This window comes from Gorilla gorilla, chromosome 9 (assembly GCF_029281585.2).
Source record: "Gorilla gorilla gorilla isolate KB3781 chromosome 9, NHGRI_mGorGor1-v2.1_pri, whole genome shotgun sequence".
NCBI classification, from domain to species: domain Eukaryota; kingdom Metazoa; phylum Chordata; class Mammalia; order Primates; family Hominidae; genus Gorilla; species Gorilla gorilla.
Window position 1 is genome coordinate 47,023,015 of NC_073233.2, and position 17,406 is coordinate 47,040,420.

A 17,406-nucleotide genomic window follows, 5' to 3' on the forward strand; every position below is an offset into this window, starting at 1 on the left:
ATTAAGGGTTTCAAAAGGGGAGGGGTGTACAAAAGGGGAGTAGGTCACAAAGATCGCATGCTTCAAAGGGCAAAAAGGAGAACAAAGATCACATGTTTCTGAGGAAACAGGACAAAAGGCAAAACAAAACTACTGATAAAGGTCTGTGTTCAGTTGTGCATGTATTGTCTTGATAAACATCTTAAACAACAGAAGACAGGGTTCAAGAGCAGAGAACTGGTCTGACCAAAAATTTACCAGGCTGGAATTTCCCAATCCTAGTAAGCCTGAGGGTACTGCAGGAGACCAGGGTGTATTTCAGTAGTCCTTATCTCAACCACATAAGGCAGACACTCCCAGAGTGGCCGTTTATAGACCTCCCCCCAAGAATGCATTCCTTTCCCAGGGTCTTAATTATTAATATTCCTTGCTAGGAAAAGAATTTAGCAATATCTTCCCTACTTGCACATCCATGTATAGGCTCTCTGCAAGAAGAAAAATATGGCTCTATTCTGCCCGACCCCGCAGGCAGTCAGACCATATGGTTGTCTCCCCTTGTTCCCTGAAAATCACTGTCATTCTGTTCTTTTTCAAGGTACACTGATTTCATATTGCTGAAACACACAGGTTTTACAATCAATTTGTACAGTTAACACAGTAGTAGTCCTGAGGTGACATCCATTCTCAGCTTATGAAGATAACAGGATTAAGAGAGTAAAGTAAAGACAGGCATAAGAAATTATAAAAGTATTAATTTTGGGAACTGATAAATGTCAATATTAAAATGAAATCTTCACAATTTATGTTCAGAGATTGAAGTAAAGACAGGAGTAAGAAATTATAAAAGTATTATTTGGGAACTGATATATGTCCATATTAAAATGAAATCTTCACAATTTATGTTCCTCTGCCACGGCTCCAGCCAGTCCCTCCATTCAGGGTCCCTGACTTCCCACAACAAATTGTAAAGCAAAGACTTATAAATAGGGGAAGTTAGATAATAAGTCCATTTAAACTGAATACCATATTCTCTTGTTTTAGTCAGATGATGGGGAAGACCATTGATTATTGCTTTGTTTTGTTTAAATAATTAATATCAAAATATGTTTTGTGTTAAATCTGGCCTAAGACAAATGAAAAGAGTTATTTTGGCACTAGGCTAATGAAGAATTCCAAAAAAAAAAAATAGATAATGAATTTCCTGTCACAGTATATCCTAATTATGATGAAACACCTTAACGAGTATTAAATAAAATTTGTAGAAGGCTGTTGTTTTGGACTAAACTCCTGCAATAGGCCCCAGTAGACCAAAGCAAAATGGAGCCACTCATGTTAAGTGTCATGAAGATGAAGTGATACTTTAAAAAACAGGAAAATTTCCAAACAGTCCTTTTTTTTTTCCAAAATAACAAGAGATTCACATAAACCATCTGAAAAAGGGCCAGTCATCCTGACCCAGCATGATAACTGTCTTTACTTTCCTAACAAGGAAAGTAACCTGACAGTAACAAATCTTCTTTTATGTATATGCTGTTTCCTTGTTTCTGCTCAAGCTACCTTTCAAAAACTGAATGTTCTGCTATACCCAATGAAATGCATTCCTATTTTTATAGATGAGATGCTGCCCAATTCATGAATAATCAATAAAAGTCAATTAGATTGTCAAACCCAAATTGTTGAAATTTTGTTATTTGACATCACATAATTTTTTTCTCCATTACATTTGTTTTGGCCTGAAATTGCACATCTATTTAGAATTCACAGTACTCTTTTAACTAAATTTAACAAAAATAACTTCCTGTGCATCTGAACTATATTACTTATTTAATTTAACACTCTCTTATATTAACTAGTTTTTATTAAGAAACTCTCAGCCATGGTAGTTCTCTTTGACCAGCCCATAAGAATCATTATGACATGACAAACCACCCATTAATGCCCTCTTGTTCCCAAAAATAGCCAGCCACAGAAAACCCTCTGCCTCTCACATTAAACTTCTCTCATTTGAAACATCCCTAAACTGCACAAGTGCCCCCTTGTAGCCAACAAATACTTGTAAAATGTACCATTTAGAAAGCCTCTCTAGTTTCCAAAATCCCATCTTAATAGAACATTTGTCAATCAGGTAAGTCTATTTTTGCATTTTACACCCTCAAATTTACTCCTCTTCCTAACACTTTGGAAACTTTGCTTAAATGAAAGATATAGCAGAGGTATCCCCTTGCCACAAGTTTATGAATAAAGTCTTTGTAAATTTTTTCTCAGACTTAGTTTTGATCAGTGTCATTCTGTTTCATTAGAGGAATATTTAGGATAATGTGTAAGTCTAGAGGGAAGAGTCTTAACATGTTCATCAATTTGCTGATCCTTCCTGGTACATAGTAAGAAAACATAGTAGAACTAATTAAAAAGAGATGGGGGTGGGGGAGAGGAGAGAGACAGAGAAAGAGACAGAAAAAAGTCCTGAATTACATGGGAGAATGAATACCAAAGTTGGAAAGTAGAATAAGTGATTGTCCAATTCTTGTTCAATTTATGAAATACTAGAAGACACTTAATCTACCACTGTCATATGCCACTGTTAAAATTTAATAAAGTATCCATCTATTGGAGATCCTCTATAAGCTAGGTACCAGTTAAGCGATTTCCATGCATTGTCTAATTTATTCACTAGGGAAAAATTGGTGCACCAATGGAAAACTATATGTTTAGCACACCCTTCTGCTTATCAGAAGGTGATTCCATGGAAGAAGTCTACAGAATTTACAACTCTGCAAATTGTAAATAACTGCTAGAAATGCAAAATCATTTTCCTCTGTAGGCAATTTTTTTCTGTTCAATAGTGTGGTTCATTTGACTTCCTTCTACACTGTGGAAGAAGCTAGTTTTGCTTGCATTTATGTATCCATTTCAATATTTCTTATTTATGCATGTCTTTATTTTGGATTTTCCTTTGAAGTGGCTATAATACTGTGTTTCTGTCATTGATAAATGAGCTATGAAAAGTCTTTAATGTCTGTTCATTTTATATCTGTATGAGAGTTGTGATTTTAACTTTTTTGAATTTGATCTTTTGACCATTCTTTACAAAAACTCAATTGGGGATAGATATTATTGAATATTTTACAGAAAAGGCTTAGCAGGGTCTCATTACTTTCCTGAAAGTCACAAACATCCACCGTGCACCTCCTGACTGTTAGGTACTATGCTAGATGCCAGGGCTGCAAGCTGAACAAGGTTGTCTTAAGCCTCAGGGTCAAGGAAACAAGAGTAAATCTTTAGTGAGGGTTGCCTTGCATGTAAGCTGCTTTCATAGATATCTAGGAACTAAAAACATTTAATGAATACTTACTACCCAAAATTCACTTGCTATATAAAATACTGAACTCGAATAGATTCAAACAGTGTTATACTCTTTATCTCAACTTGCTCTGTGAACTCTTGCTAACTAAATTCAGGAAGGAAATAGACTTGTATAGGAAGAGATACTTGATTACTATCTTCTAATTCTTCAAGTCACCTTATGAGGTAGACATTCTTCCCATTTCTATAGATAAGAAAAATGAGGCTCAGAGAAAGTAGTGTTTAAAAAATGTAACAGCACTAAAGAATAGGAAGAGATACCAGGATCACACAACCCAATGTCTTCATTTAATAGATGGAAAACAAGAGTTCATGGGAGACAGAGTAGCTCCCCAAAATCTCACGTCCAGCTAGGAGCAGGGCTGGATGCTCCAACAATTGCTTCTACCTTCTACTGCATCTTTCTACTTATCTGAGACAGTGAGGAAGGAGAATGGACCACATATCAGAATCAGTGAGAAAAGAGAGAAAAAATTCTTAAACTTCTTTTAAGATTTTCAGGAGGCCCCAAGGGCTCTGATATGGTTTGACTCTGTGTCTCTGCCCAAATCACCTTGATTATAATCCCCATAATCCCCACATGTCAAGAGTGGGACCAGGTGGAGGTAATTGAATCATGGGGACAGTTTCCCCCTGCTGTTCTCATGCTAGTGAGTAAATTCTCATGAGATTTGATGGTTTTATAAGCATCTCATTATCTCTCCAGCCACCCTGTGAAGGGTTGCCTTCTGCCGTGATTGTAAGTGTCATGAGGCTTTCCCATCTATGAGGAACTGTGAGTCAATTAAACTTCTGTTATAAATAAATTACTCAGCCTCAGGCAGTTCTTCATAGCAGGCTGAGAATGTACTAATATAGTTAGTTGGTTCCAGGAGTTGGGTGCTGATATAAAGATACCTGAAAATATGGAAGTGACTTTGGAATTGGGTAACAGGCAGAGGTTGGAACAGTTTGGAGGGCTTAGAATAAGACAGAAAAGTGTGGGAAAGTTTGGAACTTCCTAGACACTTGTTGAATGACTTTGACCAAAATTCTGATAGTGATATGGACAATGAAGACCAGGTTGAGGTGGTCTCAAATGGAGATGAGGAACTTGTTGGGAACTGTGGTAAAGGTCACTCTTGCTATGCTTTAGCAAATAGACTGATGGCATTTTGTCCCAGCCCTGGAGATCTGTGGAACTTTGAACTTGAGAGAGATGATTTAGGGTATCTGGCAGAAGAATTTTGTAAGCAACAAAACATTCAAGAGGTAACTTGGGTTCTCTTAGAAGCTATTCAGTTTTATGCATTCACAAAGATATGGTTTGGAATTGAAACTTATGTTTAAAAAGAAAGCAGAACATAAAAGTTTGGAAAATTTGCAGCCTGATGATGCGATAGAAAAGAAAACCTCATTTTCTGAGGAGAAATTCTAGCTCACCACAGAAATTTGCAGAAGTAATAAGGAGCGAAATACTAATCACCAAGAAAATGGGGAAAATATCTCCAGGGCATGTCAGAGGTCTTCATGGCAGCCCCACCCATCACAGGCCAAGAAGCCTAGAAGAAAAAACTGGTTGCATGGGCCGGGGCCCAGGACCTTGCTGCTTTTTGCAGCCCTGGGACTTGGTGTCCTGCATTCCAGCTGAACATTTTTAAATTGGGCCAAGGTACAGCTCAGGCCATTGCTTCAAAGGGTGCAGGCCCCAAGACTTGTCAGCTTTCATGTGGTGTTGATCCTGAGGGTGCACAGAAGAATTGAGGTTGGGGAATCTCCACCTAGATTTCAGAGGATGTATGGAAATGCCTGCATGTCCAGAGAAAAGTTTGCTGAGGGGCATAGCCCTCATAGAGAACCACTGCTAGGGCAGTGCGGACGGGAAATGTGGGACTGGAACTGCCACACAGAGTCCCCGCTGGTGTACTGCCTAGTGGAGCTGTGAGAAGAGGGCCACCATCCTCCAGACCCCAGAATGGTAGATCCACCGACATTTTGCACTGTGTCCTGGGAAAAGCCACAGACACTCAATCCTAGCCCATGAAAGAGGCCAGGAGGGCTGCTATTCCCCGCAAAGCCACAGGTGCAGAGCTGCCCAAGGCCATGAGAGCTCACTTCTTGCATTAGTGTGCCCTGAATGTGAGAAATTGAGTCAAAGGAGCTCATTTTGGAAGTTTAAGGTTTAATTCCTGCCCTGTTGGATTTCGGACTTGCATGGGACCTGCAGCCCCTTTGTTTTGGCCAATTTCTCCCATTTTGAATGAGTGTATTTACTCAATGCCTGGACTCCCATTGTATCTAGGAAGTAATTAACTTGCTTTTGATTTTACAGGATCATAGGCAGAAGGGACTTGCTTTGTCTCAGATGAGACTTTAAACTTTGACTTTTGGGTTAATACCGAATTAAGACTTTGGGGGACTGTTGGAAGGGCATTATTGTTTCTTAAGTTGAGGCCATGAGATTTTTGGAGGGGTCAGGAGGGAGTGATGTTGTTTGGCTCTGTGTTCCCACCCAAATCTCACCTTGAATTATAATCCCCATAATACCCACGTGTCAAAGACAGGACCAGGTGGAGATAATTGAATCATGGTGGTGATTCACACCATGATTGAATCACAGCTCCCCCATGCCATTCTCTTGATAGTGAGTGAGTTCTCACAAGATCTGATGGTTTTTTAAGTGTCTGGCATTTCCACTGTTGTCACTCATTCTCTCTCCTGCTGCCCTGTGAAGAGGTTCATTTCACTATGATTGTAAGTTTCCTGAGGCCTCCCCAGCCATGCAGAAATGTGAGTCAATTAAACCTCTTTTCTTTATAAATTAACCAGTCTCAGGTATTTCTTCATAACATTGTGAGAACACACTAATATAGGGTCCCTTTTCAACTTCATTTACCTAGTTATTTATTCATTTAGCTGATCTGAAGATTTATCTGATTTCATTTTCACATTTACTTTAATATAATTCTGCATGTGTATTAATCTCATACTTAAGTAATACCATGTGTTAATTTCAATATTTCAAAAAGGCAGTGACTGTCATCATTCATAATAACACAAAGGCTATTTGAATGATCAAGTGCCATTGTGGCTGATTGAAGTAAACTCAAGGAGGTAACCATGTGTTTAATATCAACCTGGAAGAACAAGGGAATAATTTATCTGGTTAATAAATAAAAATATGGAAAACATGCTATTATTAAGTCTATGGGCTCTGTTCAGTAGGAAGAATAATATTGGGTTCACATAACAGAAAGAAAATACTAGAAGAGATCTTGGTGGTAAAAGTTTTGAAAACCACTTTGCTATATTGTACTGTTGCCTCTGAAGTTTGAAGACCTCTACAGAAACCCACTGTCCTGGACAGCTTTGCACTTTGCTCACAAATTCAGGTAGAAGATCCCACCACTGGCACAACAGGAGGAAAAGAGTCATTTCTTATTATTCCCACGTGAAGAGCGTGGTTGAAAATTTGGCAGATCTCAAAATCTCTGGCAGAGTGTATTAGTCTGTTCTCACACTGCTATAAAGACTTGTCTGAAACTGGAAAAGACAAAGGATGTTTAATTGACTCACAGTTCTGCATGGCTTGGGAGACCTCAGGAAACTTACAATCATTGTGGAAGGTGGAGGGGAAGCTAGGCAAGTCTTACATGGCAGAAGGAGGAAGAGATAGAGCGAAGAGGAAATAGCCATACACTTTTAAACCATCAGATTTCATGAGAACTCACTCACTGTCATGACAACAGAAAGGGGAAAATCCACACCCATGATCAAATCACCTTCTACCAGGTCCCTCCCCCAACACTGGGAATTACAATTCAATAAGAGATTTCGGTGGGGACACAGAGCCAAACCATATCATGGAGTAAACCACCTCTTAGCAGTTTATAGTCCAGAATCTTTTAGACCTACATCCTTATGACTGCTAACTATAAAAATAAAGCAGATTCCATACTGTTTTTCTTTTTTTTTTTGTCCACCCATCTCTAATCCTTCTTTTCTACTCTACCTTCCCTATTCTCCCATTCTTGTTTTCTCCTTTTTTCCCTAATTTCCTCCTCTTTTTCACACAAGTGTTTATATGAAAAATATATGGCCATATATACTGAGTGAGCAGGCTTATTCTGCATCACTTCTCAACAAGCAGAACAGAGAGGCCACCTGATATTTGTGTCCCTAGTATGGTAAGAGTGCTTGTATTACAGAAGTGGGTCACTTTTTTTTTTTTTTTTGAAAAAGGCAATACATTTGTTACTTGATGAACTCTATTTATGTCCTTTCAGCCATTCACAACATGCCTCTCACATTGGGCTGATTTTGTTTAAGGCCTTCACACTCTCGAGAGACTTTCCCTTAGGAAATTTACAAACCTTCTGTTCCTTTCCAAGGCATCAAAATTCTAATGAAGTTGTGTACTATGTAAACCTATGCTAATTTTAGTCATTATGCAGATGTCCAAGTATATTGCAGGTTTCCACCTAAAAGTGTTATATCCCTCTAGAGTCAAAGGTACCTGGATGATCTGTTGATCATTTTGTTAAAATATCCATATACCACAAGGCCACCAAATTTGTCAAACTTCTTCCAGTTAAACAGAATCTCCTAAAGTGGTTGGTAAATTGAGCATTGTAGAAATGCAGCTTGTATTTAAAATTTCATGATGAAAAATAAACATTTTAAGAAATGTTAAATTTTTATTTTGGCACAATCTCCTGCTTTTGTTCATTTTAAGTACTTCTGCTTTCAATTTCATTTAACAGGCTCTATTTGGCTACCTCCAAGCTACCAAAAAAAGTGTAAAAAACCATTTTTAGTGTTTTATTTCATATAATCCTAAAGACAATTTTAAAAGATCTGCCTCGAATGAATCATTGTTTAACAGAAAGAAATTGATACTTAGTGAAGTTTCAAGGTATGGCCAAGGCTACACAGCTATTCACTTGTCTCACAAGTGTTAAAACCCAGACCTTATGTGAGTCTTCATGTTTCTTCTAGATGTACTATAGGTCTTATTACTTTAAAAATGTTGAGTCTAATGATTGGTCTAAGCTGGAATTTTCTCGTATAAGTAGCTCCAAATATTTAAATGTGAATATGTGCTACACTGTAAGATGCTTCAAACAGAGCCATGTTCTCTGTAGGGCGTGAAAGGAAAATATCTTGGGCCCCCAAAATGACTAAACCGAAAGAAAAACTCAAGGTGGAAACTGCTTAGGGCAAACCTGTCTCCCATTCTATTCAGTTATCTCTCTGCTCACTAAGATAAATGCATATCTAGTTGTCTCCTTTGGAAAGACTAATCAGAAACCCAAAGAATGCAGCCTTTGTCTCTCACCTATCTGTGACCTGGAAGGCCTCTCCCTGATTGGAGTCTTCCCGCCTTTGCTTCAAGTTGTCCTGCCTTTCCAGACCAATCCAATGTACTTCTTACATATATTGTTGTCTCCTGTCTTCCTAAAATGTATAAACCCAGACTGTGCCCCGACCACCTTGGGCACATGTTGTCAGTACTCCCTGAGGCTGTGTCACAGGTGAGGGTCCTCAACCTTGGCAAAATAAACTTTCTAAATTAACTGAGACCTGTCTCAAATCTTTGGGGCTCACAAGGGGAAATAGGGAGCCTTCCACTTAGCTTCGTGTCCAGTTATATCTATAATATCAATATAATTGGATTAAGGGCAAAGAACAAGGGTAAGATATACTAAACAACAAAGCCAGACTTTTTACATGGAAGTAGGTACAAGTTGACCGTTTCTTAGTTGCACCCAATCTCCGTGGTCTTTCCACATACCTGAATCAAAGAGTCAATATTTTCTAAGAAGCAAAACTACATCATTAAAATAAAGAATGTTATCTTATAGTAAACATTAGATCAGGACACATATTAACTCTCCCTTATATGTGTCCTTTATATTATAGGAAGGGTGAGGAATTTGGTGTCCCATAGTAGGCAAATGTGGCTTCAAACCTTTATGTAGAATTCAGAACACCTGCCCTTGGCTCTTGCCTACCATCTAGGCTTGACATGAAAGCTAAAAGAGCCTTATTTAAGGTTGAATCATGATGCTAAAATACTAAGGCTCACTAATAGTTAGAAATATCATCTTCTCTCTTTTGGCAGTAGGTTTATTTCATGGTTCTGTAACCATAACAGTTCTGTTGCCCAATGTTCATGTCAAGTCAGTATGCTGAGACATTGGGTTTCAGTAGAGAAAGGGGTTTAATTGTAAAGCTACCAAAGAAGAGATGTGAGGAAACCTCAAATCTGCCTTCTCAAGGAGTTTTGGGCTAGAGTTTTTAAGGGTTTTGGAATGAGTCTAAGTGTGGGTGTGGCAATCGTTGACTGGTGGAAGAGTGCAGGGTGAAGTCATGGGACAGGAAGATGAAGAAATTGTATTCTCAGGATGATTTGGTTCTTCTCTGGGGGTCCTTAAACTGGTTGGTATCAGATGTTCTGCTGGGATTCAAAATCTGCTTAAGCAATTCTTAAACAAGTTTTAAGGTTCTAATGTCAGAAGCCCTAGGTATAGGAACATTGGAAATGCATATGGTCAATATCTAGTGTTAAGTAACTTTCCCTTACAAGAATGTGGGTCAAAGTGATAGCAGTGACAGCCCATCTGCAATGACCACTGTGGGGATGCCGGCTGCAGCAGGGGAGGAACTGCTGGGGCTGCATGCTCTGGATAGCCAGCAGGAGCTGGGCAGAGATGAGAGCCCTGCACCCTAATGAGTTGGCAGGTTGGGAGCCCCATGTTCCCTGGCACAGCTGCAGCCACCCAGAAATGGCTCTGGACCCAGGCATTGCTGCACTCTTGGGGGCCCAGGAAGCCCATATATCCATAGGCTTGGAAGATCCTGCTCCTGTGTCTGGCCTCTCCCTGTTCCTGGCACCCACTCCAGTGCAGAGCAAAGTTGTGGCTGAGCCCGGGCTCTGTTGTGACCCAGTCAGATGTGCATGCACTTGGAGCAGTGCTGACATGCCAGTCCCCTGCCACCTTGGTCCTCTCTGGACTTTGGGCCCTGATGAGGGCAGGAAGGAGGCTGGGTGGTGGCAGGAACAGCCTGTGGCTGTGGATGGCATGTTGATGGCAGAAGGCAGATAGATTCCCAGGCAGAAAGGAGGGAGTCCCTGGTGAAACCCCACCTTCAAGCCAGGGATGTCCTGAAGCCTGGGGTCCAGGCTACCAATTCCAGGTGGAGTCCATGACCTGGAGTCAGAGCTCATGGTGCTTTTACCAGCCTGCTCTTGGTTGCCCATGGACCAATCAGCATGCACTTCCTCCCTTCTGAGCCCATAAAAACCCCAGACTCAGCCAGACTCACAGAGATGTTGAGACTACCAGCTATGGGAAGGAACTACCAACTTAGGGTATCTTTGACTTGTTGGGAGGACTTGCCTGTGGAAAAGAGTTACCCACAGAGTTACCCACTACAGCTCTCCTCTCCATTTAGAGCTGGACATTCTCAGTATGACCTGCCTGTGGAAACAAGCTATCCACTTTGGGTCTTGCCTGCAGAAACAAGCTATGCACTTCAGGTCTTCTGAGAGCTGTTCTGTCACTCGAGAAAACTCCTCTCCACCTTGCTCACCCTCCAGTTGTCCATGTACCTCATTCTTTATGGATGTGGGACAAGTACTCAGGATGTACCGAATGGTGGGACTGAAAGAACTGTAACAAAACAGGGCTGAAACATGCCCCCCTGCTCATCACATTGCAGGCAACAAGAAGGATAAAAGATCTAGGGGCTCCCTGAGCCAGGGCTGTGACACCCTCTCTGGGGCTTTGCAGTTCCTTGTGTTTCCAAGCTTCTGAGCGCCACTGCATTCTCCTTGTCCACACACAGGTGCCTGCAGTGGAAGCTGCTTTTGGTACCTCTGATCCAGCCACAGCCTTACACAGAGCTGGAACCTGTGCCAGCACCTGGAGCTGCCTGCCCCACCACAGCAGCTGGTGTGCCTGGCAGTGTGCAGTGGCCAGACCTCATGCTTGCTCACTTACACAACCCTTGCCACTCAGCACCTGGATTGCCCTCAGCAGGCATGGGATCTAGGCCAGCAGCATAAGCAGAGTGCAGCCTGATGGGCCAAGTGGGCAGAATAACCCCAGCAGGCCCAAGCAGAACTCGGGCAAAGGCACCACTGGCCACAGAAGTTTCTGGCTGGAAAAGCAAAACCCTAAGGATCCTGTGACAAAAATGCAGCCTTACTAATGCATGGTTATAAATATATTTCTGTCCAAAATTCTTGCTAACCTTCTGAGGATGGCTTTAGTTCCATTCTAATGAGAGGCCAAATTCTATATCTCGTTGAGACATTTGCCACATGTTGTTGCTGCTTCTGCTGAATATATCACAGAGCAAGTATGAAGGCAAGTAAGCACACAATGATCTCTTCCTGATTCTTAGAGTCCAGCAGGCACTGACACCCCCACAGGACTCAAGCTCCAGTATCAATAAATGCAATCATCTCCTGCAAATTTTTCCAGCTTCTTTTCAATTTGATAGTTTTATGCCCATTTACCATGATAATTTCCACAAGAATATATTTTCACCATGTGAATGTGAACACATAATTTATAACGAAAGCTAAAACAGAAACACTAATATTAAAGATGAAATCTTTGCAAATTATGTCCCAACAAATAATAAATTTAATAGAGGATCATGAGATTCAAATTGCTAACCATAAGGAAGAGGGAATGTATCACCTAATATTGTTTTACTGAATATAAATGAATAAAGGGGTTTCTTTTTATTGCATTTGTGTCACCAGCATTCCAAATCTCAGTGGGACTTTTGACATAAACATACAATAAAGAATTGAATTATTAGAATTACCATGACAATATCCTATCTGGCATCTTCAATCAAAAGCATGATAAATAATGATAACTGATATAACTCAATAAAAATGTGTTAATATATTGATTGCAAAAAGGAGATGATGCCAATGTGTATCCTGCTTTCTTTTCATTCTTATCCTAACATTAGTAAATAGAATATCATCTATTTTCTAATGATTTGAAACAAAATTTGAGTTTAAACATACTTGTATTATTGTATTTAGCTGTTCAAGTCTCACCTGCCTAAGAAAGCATCAAAATAAGATGTGCAAAGCATATGATATGACACATACAACAACTGTTTGAGCTAGGTTTCTAGGATGAACTTGAATTTAAGGAAAATCATATCTATTTTTTAAATTATTATTTCTTTGGGAATAAAACAACATTATAATCATCTGCATTCATTATCAAGTCATACTCAGTTTAACTCCAAACTGTCAATCACTGACTTTCTCACCTTGAGCTAGTTACTCTCTGAGCTTGTTTTCTCCTCTTTAGAAGGTGGTAATAATGGTATTTAACTAAAAGTGTTTCAGTTCAATATTAGATAAGATAACCTATAGAAAGTAGTAAGCACTACCTCTGACATATCATAAATGTTCCATTAATGGTTGCTATTATTTTTCACTTATCCCACAAGCATTTTTTGAACTGCTACTAACTGCTATATGCTCTATTGGGAAAGATGCCAATGAAATAATCCTGTGAGCTTGATTCTTTATAGTCTATGTGTCAACTCTGCTACCTTCTTGTTACACAAACCCCCAACTCTAAACCCCAAATATAAGCAAATCAGAACATCCTCAGAGAGAAGTAAAGAATGAAATCCATATTGCAGAGACATTTATCTAAATTCTGTGGAGAAAAGGAATGAGGAAGCTGTCATATTAGGGGAAAGTCCACAAATGGACAGTATGTGTGTTACACAAATTCACTCTTAGCATTTGTAGATACCTAATGAATGGAGGCTCACATTCAAATGTCTGAATATTTAAAAGTTACAAATCATGCTAAATAATTATTAAATAAAATCCTTCTATCATCTGCATAATGTCCTGCAAGGTCAAGCTCAAAATTAGAATTCTCAGATTCCTAGAAGTGTTTTTACTGAAATGAAGTGTCAATCCCAGGTGGCCAGATCACTTCCTGAAGCCCATATCTTATTCATTCTTACCCTTGTTAAGTCCAGCTTTGTATAAGAGACCCCATAGGAATGCATGTGGACACTCTAGCCTACATGTCCAAGATCTGACCACAAACCCTATATAAAGTCTACCTTGGGCTAGAGGTACCCATTACAGTAGTTACAGCTGCTCTCAGGAAGACACAATGAGAAAAGAGACCCTTGCAGACCCTGAAAAAAAGAGTTTGGGCAGGGAATTCTGGGTCTGAATGAACACTGGGGCATGGTCTAGAATACGGTAGGGGACTATCGGGAGGAACATAGCTTTAGCTCCATGAAGTCCATGTTCACGAAAAGAAACTGGCCAGGGAAATTCAGTTCTGATCCTTTTAAAGGGAGGGGCCCAGGGAAGGGACATCTCTTCATTTTGTCTAAATGCAGTAGTGGTATTCTGGTGAGGATCAGGGCTCTAGAATCAGAAGATCTGGGTTCAAATCCTAGTTCTGTCATTTAATAATTAAGTAACTCTGTGCAAGTTATTTAACCACTACAACTCAGTTGCTTCATCATTCAAAAGGGAATCATAATGGCGCCTACTTCATAGTATTTGTGTGAAGATTTAGTTGACATGCATAAAGCACTTTATAAAGTAGCTATCACAGGATATGCACTCTATAAATATTGGATATTTGAAATAGTAGTAGTGGTGTGGTTGGTAGAAATCATCATAATAATGTGCTAATTCTGAAATAATTCAATAAGTTAAATTATATCTCCTAGAAATAGAAAATCAACAGGGCTTCTGTTTTGTGTTATTTTGGTTGGAATAAGTCACTTGGATAAGATAGATTTATTTATTTATATATTTATTTTTGAGATGGAGTCTCACTCTGTTGCCCAGGCCGGAATGCAGTGGCACAATCTCAGCTTACTGCAACCTCCGCCTCCCAGGTTCAAGTGCTTCTCCTCCCTCAGCCTCCTGAGTAGCTGGGATTACAGGCGTGCACCACCATGCCTGGCTAATTTTTGTATTTTTTTAGTAGAGATGGGGTTTCGCCATGTTGTTCAAGCTGGTTTCGAACTCCTAACCTTGTGATCTGCCAGCCTTGGCCTCCCAAAGTGTTGGGATTACAGGTGTGAGCCACCACACCCAGCCAATTTATTGAGTTAGAATGTAAATTCTTCCTTTTGGTAATTAATTGTGGTTTGAATTTCTGATTCTGACCATATAGCAGATTGGACTAACCTAGACATATTTTCTATTATAAGACAGGTAGAAATGTCAAAATGTTGGATAGGAAACAAAGAAAGATGACAGTAACCACAAATACACAGGTCTGAAAAAATGGTGGGGGAAGAACTTCCAGGTGTGAGAAATAAAAATAATTTAGCCAGTGGGGTGAGCCAAACAGAAAGATGCATATCTAAATAGAAACAGGCAAAAGGCTCTAACAGCAGAGGGAATCTCCATTCAACATGAAGTTATACAAGTAGAAGTGAGAGAATTTCTAAATTTGTACCTAATAACAATACTATGGTCTCAAAATAAATGAAACTAAAGATGACAGAACTAAAATGAAACATTAGACAATCCCATAATCACAGTGGAAGATTTTAACATGCCTCACTGAGTACTTAAGATCAACCATCAAAATGGTTGCAGAAATAAAGAGGAATAGGAAGAATAATTATAAAGACATCATAGAGATTCTCAGCAAAATTAAAGCTAGTTCCAATCTTCTTGATGATTTTGTCTGATCAAAGGTTGTACAGAAGTCCCGCATATAAAACCTTTACAGAGCACTTGAAGCCAATAAATAAACTTGATCCAATTACATATATAGAGCACTTTACTCAATTATTTCTGCATACATAGGAGAAATTATACTTGATATTATAAAATATTTGGAACTGAATGTCAATGAGTAGTGTATAATTCAACATGGAAGGATGCATGACAACTTAAGCTTTAAATGCATATCTTATATAGCATTTAACTACAAAAAGATTTTAAAAAGTTAAAAAAAAGAGAATGTGGGCTGGACATGGTGGCTCATGCCTGTAATCCTAGCACTTTGAGAGGGAGAGGCAGGTGGATCGCCTGAGGTCAGGAGTTCGAGACCAGCCTGGCCAACATGGCAAAACTTCATCTGTACTAAAAATACAAAAATTAGATTGGCGTGGTGGTGGGCATCTGTAACCCCAGCTACTTGGGGGGCTGAGGCAGGAAAATCGCTTGAACCCGATGGGTGGAGGTTGCAGTGAGCCGAGATCACACCACTTCACTCCAGCCTGAGCGAAAGAGCAAGACTCTGTCTCAAAAAAAAAAAAATTGTGAAAACAAATTAGGAAAGTTTGTAATGGATGCAGAAATTAAAGAAAACAGCAGCAATGACAAAGAGACCACAGAGATTATCAGCAATATAAGAAACCCAAACAAAATGTAGGCGTAATGATTTTACAGACAAATTCCTCTAGACCTTCAAGAAACAAGGAACAAATAATCCCAAAGAATAGGTCAGATAACATAATGTGGTTCTGTTTTTTTAATATATATATAGATATTTATTATACTTTAAGTTCTAGGGTACATGTGCACAACACGCAGGTTTGTTACATATGTATACATGTGCCATGTTGGTGTGCTGCACCCATTAACTCATCATTTACATTAGGCATATCTCCTAATGCTATCCCTGCCCCCTCCCCCCACCGCAAAACAGGCCCCAGTGTGTGATGTTCCCCTTCTTGTGTCCAAGTGATCTCATTGTTCAATTCCCACCTATGAGTGAGAACATGCGGTGTTTGGTTTTTTGTCCTTGCGATAGTTTGCTGAGAATGATGGTTTGTCAAGGATGACAATTTATCTTCTGGTAGGATACTTTCAACCTCATTTAATAACAGATCTGTAAATAAGCCTTGCAAAATATATTCAGGAAATCAAAGGTATAGGTGAATGAATGCAGATTCCTGATGCTTCCCCTTTACCTTATTCCTAGAAAAATATGGAATTTGGTGGCTTCAGCAACTTTAATAAAGAAGCAACCAGCTTGAGAAGAACCCAAAGCCCTGGGGTCATTGCTTTCTTAAAAAAAAAAAAAATATATATATATATATATATTATTAGGGGTAGGAGTGAGAGGCTCATCTAAAGAAACACCTGTTGTCTCATAGTTAGATGATTCCATATTCTATTTCTATTGTGTTATAAGGCTTATGCACATTTTTGGCACAATGAGTCCTACCAAGGCATACCATGACTCTTTCAGAGAATCACAACACCTCTCATCATCTCCTCTAATCATCTTTCCAAAACCAGAGAAGGACAGTTTGAGAAAACTACAGAATGTAGAGAACTGAAAAGAAAACAGAACATAGAAAATAGAAAGTCATTTATACTACTCATGAGTGTGTAAAATTTTTAAACTCTTTGAGGAGCAATTTAACAATATCAGGAAAATGAAGATCTCTATTTCCTATAACCGTTCTGCTATTGGGTATACAACTTACAGCATAATTTTTCAAAGTGCTAATAACTGCCCCTTATTAGATTAGCCAGTCAATTTAGCAAGTCTTTACCCACAATTTTTACCTCTAAGAAATAGAATTTAATAGAACAGAACACAATATATGACAGAAAATGTTATTTATGCATATATAAATACATAAGTGTTATTTATATATGTGTATATATATTTGTGTGTGTGTGTATGTGTGTGAATGTAGAAAGTTTGGCTTTTTTCTATATATAGGTGTGTGTTCATGTGTACAGGTCCTGGTTTATTATGATGAGCAATGGTAAACAATTAGATGCCCTTCAATTGAAGAATAGATAAATGTTCTACGGTACAGTTATATGATGGAATACTACTCTTCGACAGTCAAAGCAAATGAGCTAGAGCCTCACAAATCACTATGCAAAATTTCACATTTACAATGTTGAACACAAAAAGCAAGTTAACAAATGTATCTCTACAATTTATTCAAATAGAAAACCATTTAAATTAATATTACATATTTTTATAGGTACATTTATATAGAGGGAAGGTATAAAATATGCATGGTGAGGGTATAAACGTACTTCTGGATAGTAGTTACTTCTATCCTGGT

At 39.0% G+C, this 17,406-nt stretch overlaps 1 protein-coding gene across 6 annotated transcripts in view; it reads right to left on the bottom strand.

Moving 5' to 3' along the window:
• Window positions 1–17,406, bottom strand: part of LRRC4C (leucine rich repeat containing 4C) — a 1,603,893-nt gene that overhangs the window by 537,472 nt on the left and 1,049,015 nt on the right. The window lies entirely within an intron of this gene.